The sequence below is a fragment of the Ictidomys tridecemlineatus genome, unplaced genomic scaffold, assembly GCF_052094955.1.
Source record: "Ictidomys tridecemlineatus isolate mIctTri1 unplaced genomic scaffold, mIctTri1.hap1 Scaffold_61, whole genome shotgun sequence".
NCBI classification, from domain to species: domain Eukaryota; kingdom Metazoa; phylum Chordata; class Mammalia; order Rodentia; family Sciuridae; genus Ictidomys; species Ictidomys tridecemlineatus.
In genome coordinates, this window is record NW_027524175.1 from 1,617,452 (window position 1) to 1,627,034 (window position 9,583).

Here is a 9,583-nt window from a genome sequence, read left to right on the forward strand (position 1 = left end):
TGAACTCAGGTTATAGGGTTGTAATCAGCACCTTAAAAATGAAATAGAAAATTCCACTTCTGGGTATGTTCTCACAAGAACTGAAAGCAGAGACTTCATAGGTATTTGTACACCATGTTCATGACAGCATCGTGCACAGTAGCCCAAAGTAGGAGTAAACCAAGTACACTCCAATGGACAATGGGAGAAGCACAAGGCGGGAGAGCCGGACCACAGAACATTCCATTTTTAAAAGACAGGGCATTCAGACACATGCTATGGCATAGATGAACCTTGAGGACATAGTGCAGAGTGAAATAAGTTGGTCCCCAAAGGACAAATGCTACAGGACTCCACTTATATCAAGCTCTAAGAGTAGGCAAATTCATAGAGTTGGAAAATAGTATGGTGGGTGCCTGGGGCGTTGGGGAGATGGAATGGGGACAGAGTTTCAGTTTGGGATGATGAAGAAGTTCTGTAGAGGGATGGTGGCAATGGTGGCCCAATGATGTGACTCTGCCAATGCCGCAGAGCTGTACCCTTAAAAATGAATGTAATGGTCAATTTTATGTTCTCTGTTACCACAATTTAAAATTATGAAATGGACTAGAGAGTTGCCATGGGTACTGAACATAGTAAGAACACATATTTTTACTTGGATTGTGAGTCTTTCTTTTAAATGCAGCTACCTGGGCCTAGTTGATATTTAAAGCATGTTCCCCCAGGAATATGCAGAGGCATGCTGATGGTAAAATAATTCATAATTACAAATAATAAGTGATATGAAAGAAAAATGGAAGAATTCCAGTAGTTCTGGAGGATCCGAATTGGCCTGAGTAGGAAATTGAGGGACCAGAGGGGAGCGCTGAGCTGGGGAGTCCACTTCTGGGAGATGAAGGCACTGAGGAGCCTGGGACTTCACTGTGGCAGAGGGGGCCTGCTCACAGGAGGGCTCAGAGATCCTGTTAAGGCCTGTGGTTTCTCTCTAAGACCAGAGTTGACCTTCAGTTACTGTTATAGGCTGAATTATGTCCCCTCCAAATTCCTGTGCTGAAGTCCTAACCCCCAGGACCTCAGAATGTGACCTATTCAGAGATGGGGTCTTTACAGGGGCAATCAGGTAAAAATGAGGTCATTATACTGGGGCATAATCCAATGTGACAAGTGTCATAAGAAGGGGAAATGTGGACACAATTTCTCAAGGAAGAAAGATGGTGGCCAGGGAGAAAATTGTATCTACAGACAAATAGGAGGGGCTGGACCTGGTCCTTCCGTTGTACCTCTGAGAAACTAACCTTGCCCACACCTTGATCTTGGACTTCCAGCTTCCAGAAAGACAGCAAGTGCGTGTTGTTCAACTGCCTAGTCTGTGGTCTCTTGCTCCGGGAGTTCTAGCAAGACCCTTCTGTTAGCATAGAATCTCAAAACCAAGAACCAGCAATGCCACCTTTCATTATTGATATTAAAATATGAAACATGCTTTCTCATGATGAAATCATCACTCCACACCGTGAGAGATAATCACCAATTCTTAGCACTGATAAGGGACATTAAGCCCTGTGAGGTCCCACCTGCCTGCCAATGCAGCTGTCGTTTCTACGGCATCACTGACAAGTGGTCACTCAGCTCCTTTCACAAGTTGAAGAACCTCAATGATTAAATAGACTGTTGCTTATTTTTAGCCCAAATCGCCCTTGCCAAAGCATCCTTTGTAGGTCCTGCTTTTGTCTGGTCAATTCGATCTCCCTCTGCCCTGGTTCAAGTTTTCATCTATTCTGAAATGTTGCAATGGTAGTCGGGGGCTTAAGCCCCCAGCTCAGCTTCGTTACTCGAGGGTTAATTTGCACAAAGAGACAAGGTACTTGATGTCATTTCATTCTCTGTTGCCTACTATTAAGTGCAAGCATCTTGGCATAGACTTTGTCCTGCTTCGAAGGCCATCTTTGGCACCCAACACCCCTGTCACACCATGCCATCCGCAAACTCTAGCTCATGGCTCTCACGGCCATGTGTTTGAATACTCTGGCCATGTGTTTGAATACTCTGGACCCCAGTCCCAAGTGCCCTGGCCCACCAGCATCCTGACTGCCTGGTCAGGTAGGCATGAATGGGCCTCTGTAGGCACAAGCAAGTCTACCCCTTGTGCTTCCCTTATGTATCCCTAATGTCAATCCACCTCAGCCCGTGGGACCTGTGTCCACTCTCCTGGGAGATCACATGCCTCTAACACCCATCATGCTTGACACAATGTGGAATGTAGTTGGCAGTGAGAAAAAAGCTACTGAATGAATGAATGAACCCTCCAGACAAAATTGGCCACCTGTTACACTCGACAGACTTTCAAATGCTTGGAAGACAGCCCTCGTGTCTCAGAGTAACATCCCTATTTCCTCCTGTCCATCATGTGACAGCTTCTAGACCCTCATTTGCCTAGATGCATGTGCCCCTCCACCTCAAGTCCTCTCCCTTGATCCTGGTACCCAGAACTACACACGACAACCCCAGAACGCTCTGACCTGGAAGCACTTCCCTTTAATACCTTCAATATTTTGAGTCTATTGATGCACCCAAAGTTTATATTGATTTTTTTTTGAGCAGCCAGGATGTGGGCTATTGTTTCACATTGAACTTCCGGTCAATTATAGGCCATCAGTCTGTTTGAGATGAACCGCTCTTGGGTCTTCTCCATCCTCTACTGAACTAGTTAATTTTTTCTATCCAAAGACAGGATTTATCTTTATCCCTGTTAAATGTCATCTTATTGGTTTCCATCCATCCTTTTACAACCAAAATCTCTTAAACTCTTAAGTCTGACATGTAACACATCAGCTCTGTGACAGCAGAGAATGTGCCATAATAGACCTGTTAAGGTCTCCTCACCCTTGTCATTGATGAGCACATCATCAGGGTAGGATGTGGACAGAGCCCGCAGGCAGCACTGGGGACACCTGCCTGCACCTCTAATCATCCATTTGCTTATATCTGGGCTGCTTGCCCAGCTGTTTGCCCACCCTGCCCACCTTCCTCCGTTTCGTTGAGGAGATTGGAGAAGAATTTCCGCCACTGCTCTGGAAACCCAATCTGGTAACACCATGAAGAGAGGAACTTAGTTGGCTTGGCTCTGAGGAACTACCTTTCCTGCCAAGTGTCGACACGCTAGCTCTTCAAAGATCTGCTGAAATCTTTGCTCAGAACCAATATTAATATCCAACGTATCATCTGTGTGTTTCAGAACCCAGCTTCTCCTGCTCTTTGGGAAATGATGAGCTTTTCTCCCTTCCCAGTTTTCTGTGACTCCCATCTGGCAAAATGAAAGGTGGCTTCCAGAGGCCTGGAGAAGGCAGCTGCAATCCCTGGCCCTCGCTGGCCTTGGACTCTTGCCGATGCCTCCCAAGGGATGCTTCTCCTAACCCTCCTGTTTTAAGATTACTGTCATCCTTGGAGAAAAAGAAGCCCATGAAACAAAGTCCCACTCTGCACACTGGCTTTCAGGGTCCTTCATGGTCCCATCCGTGAGCTTCTAGTTCAGATGCTCTTTGCCCTCAACAGTTCTCTCTGCTTTTCATTTCCCCCAAACCCCTTAACTGCCTGCCCCAGGGGCTTTTGCTCATGAGATTCCTGCTGGTGAAAATGTCTTTCCACTGGATCTGTGGGCTCCCTGGCCTTGCCCCTGGCTGGGAGCATCAGGCATGGCAGCAGCTCCATAGCTCAGCTAACAAAGCCAAGCTCCTGGACCACCAATGTCACTGGTACGGGCCACAGTGGAGGAGAGGTATGGCTGAGAAGCAGTACTTTCTGCTCAGACAGCCTCATCAAAGGCCACTCCAACTCCATTATTCTACCACAAAAATGTTGACATCACAGAGCCATGAACATTGAAGCCTCTTAGATAATTTGTTTATTGTCCAAGGAGATGTGACATCTCTTTATTATCTAAGAAGCCCATGGCCTTTTTACCCTAATAGGCTATTCAATCCAACATGTCCTTAATGATTTACATTCATCCAAAGAATTTACATGTTTCAAAGTATCTGAAATGAAGCGGAAGATCAAAAGCAACAGTTGGTTGGTTTTCTCTGCTTAGGAATATCAACCCATACAGAAAATGCATTGTCATCCTTGTCTCTACAGTAAGTGCCACAGAACATTGTGAATCTTTGGCTGTGGCCTCTCCACCAAATCATGTCATTTTGGGGGCGTTTGGTTATTTGCTCCATTGTGCCGGCTGTGAAGTTTCACAGCCGTTCTTGGCATACCACAGGCTAACCACAGAGTAAATAAGCTAATATTAGAGCAACCACTCATTGCAGGGTGCCTGGGACAGCCAGGCTCCCAGACTGTGTCCTGGCTGATGGCTCACATCTCCCTTTGACTCGCTCAAGTATTCTGGTAGGGATGATAAATCATATGGTCATCCTAGCTGATGTGGGAAGGCTTAGGATCCGTCCACACTGTGCGCCACAACAAATTATTTTAGATTCCTGCAGGCACATTTAAAACGCCATCAGAAGCTGCCTCACAGCATCAAAATGGCAAGAAATAAAGTTGCCAGTCATCCAGATTTTTATCAGAGAAGTCAAGGGGAAAAAGGCCCACTTCTGAGGTTTGCCTGGGGCCTGCTCACCACGTGTCACCTGGTGCTCATCCTACGTGGGAGCTGCCAAGAATGAGCAGGAGGTGGGCTCAGAGACAGAGAGGGGTGGAAGGAGTCCCCGGGAAAATGGAGCTGGTCAGGGATAATCATGTCCACAGAAGGCCGCCTGCGGTGCTATTTCAAGAAAGGCAAATGTGTACCAAAAGGAAAGATGATGTTTGGATGTGGCAGTGGCTTTGTGGAGGAAGAAGAGTGAAGGGTGGCGTGGGAAACCAGGGAAGGAACGGCCCCCTTTTAGTCTGAAGCCTTGTAGAACTATTTGATTTTTTAAAATAAGCACAGTGTGCGACAAGGCTAATTTCAAACTCACTCAGAAAGTCCCTTGTATGTTTTAATCTAAGTCCTCAAGCTGCCTTTGTGTATTTGCTCCTGATTGTGAGTTCCGTCCTCGTCGACATTACAGACACCTGCGGAGCCATCTTCTGAGGCTGGCGACTGTGTCTGCCAAGTCTCAATTCCAGTCCCAAAGGGACCTTTCCTTTGAGTAGGGAAATCTTGGATGGTGAAAGATCTACATGCCTTTTTATTTTGCTTTGTATTGGAGCTGGGTTTCCAAAAAACTCCAAATACTATGTAAATCAATCAAAGTCAGGAAAATGTGTGGCTAAGGGACGTGATTTTAAGGTGTCCTGGGATAAATTTTCCAGGAAAAAAGTATATTCCTGCATGAGATTATAACGCGTCAGGTTCTGTTTTCATATACTGTCCACTTGCTGAGACATGGAGGTGGAAGTCAAAAGGTAACTGGAGAACATGTTCCCAGGCAGCCTCTCACCCTGTGAGGACAGGGGGTTCCCTTAGGACCCTCTTACTAATGACAACAAATTAGAATTCATTTTCATACCATATACTGAGATGAGGCCATTAGTTACATTACCATATGCCCTCTTAGTGACGTCATTCAGTGGTTTGAAACTCAACTCCATCCAGTGAACTTAGTAGCAAAACGAATGTCTCTACCTACTGTAATAGGAAGTCATTGTCTTTGTCATGATTCACACAGGCATGGATATTCTATGTTCTGCTTCTTCCCTTGCATATCTAATGTCCTCAATCAACTGTCCTGCAAGTGCATCTAATTGGTGGAAGCAAAATTATAAGTCTCTATGTTGAGTCAGTGTGTCTATGCAAAGTGATTACATACTTTTTATGAGACCCTATTTTTTAACTGAAGTTGTAGGTTATTAATTTTGAGTAGTGCAGTTTCTCCAAATTATGGCTATCTAAATTTTTGTCGTCTTCATACAAACTTGAGAATACATTTGTAAGATATTCAGAATAAAAATGTTACTACATTGGAGAAAATTAGCATATCATCATCCCACATCTTACATTGCCCATTTTTGTTTACATAGCAAGAATAGCTAAAATATACTCATTTAATTCAACCCATACATAGTACAATTTCATCACTCCAGTCCTCACATTGTACAGTACATCTCTAAACTTGCTTATCTTGTACATTGCCACTTGGTATCTTCTTGCCTACATTTTCCAGTGTCTACTTCCCCTTCTATCACCACTCTTGTTGCCTAGCTCTTGAGCTCTTCCAAACAATACAAGCAGAGAACATACTTCCAAACACATTTTATGAGGCCAAAATGTACTTTCAAGTATTGATTTTGTATACTGTGACCTTGCGATATGCACTTATTTCCAAGAGTTTTTGGTTTTGTTCTTTTGAATTTTCTACATAGATTACAATGTCATCTAAAAATAAAATCACCTTGTTTCTTCCTTTGAATGTATATTTTTTTTCTTTATTTTTGAACTGGTGAGGGCTTCCCATATGATGTTGAATAGAAATAGTGAAAAGGGGTACCCTTGCTTTTCTCTTGGAAAAATCATCAAATTGCTCACATTAGGTATGATGTTTTCATTAGAGTTTTGTGCATGTTCTGTATAAGACAAGGACTTTTTATTTTTATTATGAATATAAATTGGATTTTGCTAAGTAATTTTTTTTACTTGAACTCATGTATTTTCTTCTTTTAGCATGGTAATGTAGTAGATCATGTTAAACCTTGTATACCTAGAATAAATTCCACTTTGTCAGTATGTACCTTTTTACACATTTTATTTGCTAATATTTTTTGAGGGGTTTTGTGTTTGTGTTACCGAGAGAGAGATTTCTATACTTTTCCTATTTTGCAATGTCTTTATCTGATTAGGGTGCTGCTGGTCTTATAGAATGTGTTAGTGTGCCCTCTGATTCTATGTTTGGGGAGAGATTGTGGAGAATTTAGAAAACTATAAATTTAGGGTAGAACTCACCAATGAAACACTGGAGACTGATACTTTCCTATTTGAAAGGTTATTAATTATTGATTGGATTTCTTAGTAAATGTACAATGCTATACAGACTTTATATTTCTTTTGTGAATTTTGTTAGTTCGTGTTTTTTAAGTAGTTGGTCCACTTCATCTAGGCTACCAGTTTTGAAGCTATAGGGCTGGTTGTTTATAGCTCTCTTTTGTCATCTTTAAGATTCATGATTAGTAATAATAGTCTCTCTTTCCTTTATAATGTTGGCTTATTATGTGTTCTCTTCGTTATCTTGTTAGCCTGGCTAGAATTGTTATTAATTTATATTGTCAAAATACCAACTGTGGTTTTGTTGATTTTCTTTATTATTTCCTGCTTTTCAATTTTTTTTAAATTTCTGCTTCAAATTTGATGATCCTCCCCCTCCCCTTTCTTATTTCTTGTTTGCTTTAGAACTTCACTTGCTATACTTCTACTGAAACTTGGGTTATTGATTTTAGAACTCCTTTTTCAACATAAGAATTTAATGCTGGGGCTGGGGTTGTGGCTCAAGCGGTAGCGCGCTCGCCTGGCATGCGTGTGACCCGGGTTCGATCCTCAGCACCACATACAAACAAAGATGTTGTGTCCGCCGAGAACTAGAAAATAAATATTAAAAAAAAATTCTCTCTCTCTCTCTCCTCTCTCACTCTATCTTTAAAAAAATATATTTTTAAAAGAATTTAATGCTATATATTACTCCATTTAAGCATTGCTCAGCTGTATTGCACAACTTTTTGTAATCTGTATTTTCATTTTCATTTACTTCAAAATATTTCTAAACTTCTCTTGATAATTTGAGTAGTGGGTTGTTTCAGAACTGTATCACTTATTTTATAATATTGAGGTATTTTTCAAAGAATCCTTTAAATTTTATTATGATAGAGGAAAACTTTTTGTATGATTTTGATTTTTTTAGAGAGAGAGCGAAAGAGACAGAGACACTCAGAGAGAGAGAGAATTTTTAATATTTATTTTTAGTTTTCGGTGGACACAACATCTTTATTTGTATGTGATGCTAAGAATCAAACCCAATGCTGCGCATTCCAGGCAAGTGTGCTACCACTTGAGCCACATCCCCAGCCCATAATTTTGATTTTTTTTTTAATTTTAGTTGGCAATAGACAAAATATCTTCATTTTCTTTATTTAGTTTTTTTGTGTTGCTGAGGATCAAACCCAGTGCCTCACACCTGTGAGGCAAGTGCTCTACTCTTGAGCCACAACTCTAGTCATGATTTTTTAAATAAATTTTAAGTATGTTTTATGACCCAGAAAATGTTATATCTTTGTCAAGTTTTCATATTAATGTAAATGTGAATGTAAATTCTGCCAGTGTTGGATGGAATATTTTGTTCATGTCAATTTCATCAAGCTAATAGGTAGAACTCTTTGGTTTGTGAATATTTGTACTTGTTGTCTAGCTCTTTGATTGATCAACTACTGATAGAGGGTTATTGTACACACTTTAATATAGGCTTGTTGAGTTCTCCTTTCAACTCTGTCAGGCTTTGGATTGTGAATTCTGATGCTGTCTTATTAGGTACATACACATTTAGGTTTTTTATGTCTTTCTGAACAATTAGCCCTTTTATTATTTTTAATCTTTCATAGTCATTGCTCCAAAGCCTGCTTTATCTCATATTAATGTAACTATTTTAGCCTCATTTTGGTTAGTGTTAGCCTAGTAGATATTTCTCCAGAAATTTACTTTTAAATTATCTGAGTCTTCATATTTAAAATGTGTTTCTTACAGACAACATAAAGTGCCCACCTTGAAAACTTCTTTTAGTTAGTGTGTTTAGACATTTTGAAGTTATTATTGCTATAACTTGAACGAATATTCACCATATTAATATCTGTTTTCTATTGTTTGTTTTTGTTCTTTGTTTCTCTCATTATCTTTTACTGCCTTCTGTGTTTCAATTTAATACTTTATGTAACTCCAAATTATCTCTTAACAGAGTTTTCTTTTTCTTAAACTCTTTAAATTGTTGACCCAGACTTAAAATATATCACTTTAACTAGCATAAGCTCATCTTCAGAGAGCAATCTATCACTTCAAATGTGTCACAGGTAACTTATAATGTGTCACTTTCTCTTTTTGTCATTTCTGATATTTCTGTCATTCATTTCACTTAGGTATATGCTATATTTGGCCCATATATTTTACAATTGCTGCCTTAAATAGTTATCCTTCAAATCAATTAAGAATAAGAAAAATAAACCCGGTTTAAACCTTGATCCATCCCTTCATCTTTGCTCTCCATTTCCTTACATAGGTGTGATTTTTTACCTTTTTTTTATTTGCCTAGAGAACTTTTTCTTTTTTAATTAACATTTTTATAGGGCAGATCTGTTGGCCTGGAATTTCTTCAGATTTTGTTTGAGAAAAGTCATATTTCTACATTTTAGAGGATTATTTTGAGGGATATATATTTTTTCAGAGTGTTTTTTAATACTTCAAGTAGTTTGTCTAATTATTTTTTTATTTTGTGATTTCTGTTGAGAATATGTAATTACTTTCCTTGTCCCTCTATAGATAAGTTTTGTTGTTTCCCTATGTAGATAAGTTGTCCCTCTACAGATAATTTTTTTGTGTGTATGTATGTATGTATGTATGTTTAGTTTTCTGCTTTTCTGTTTA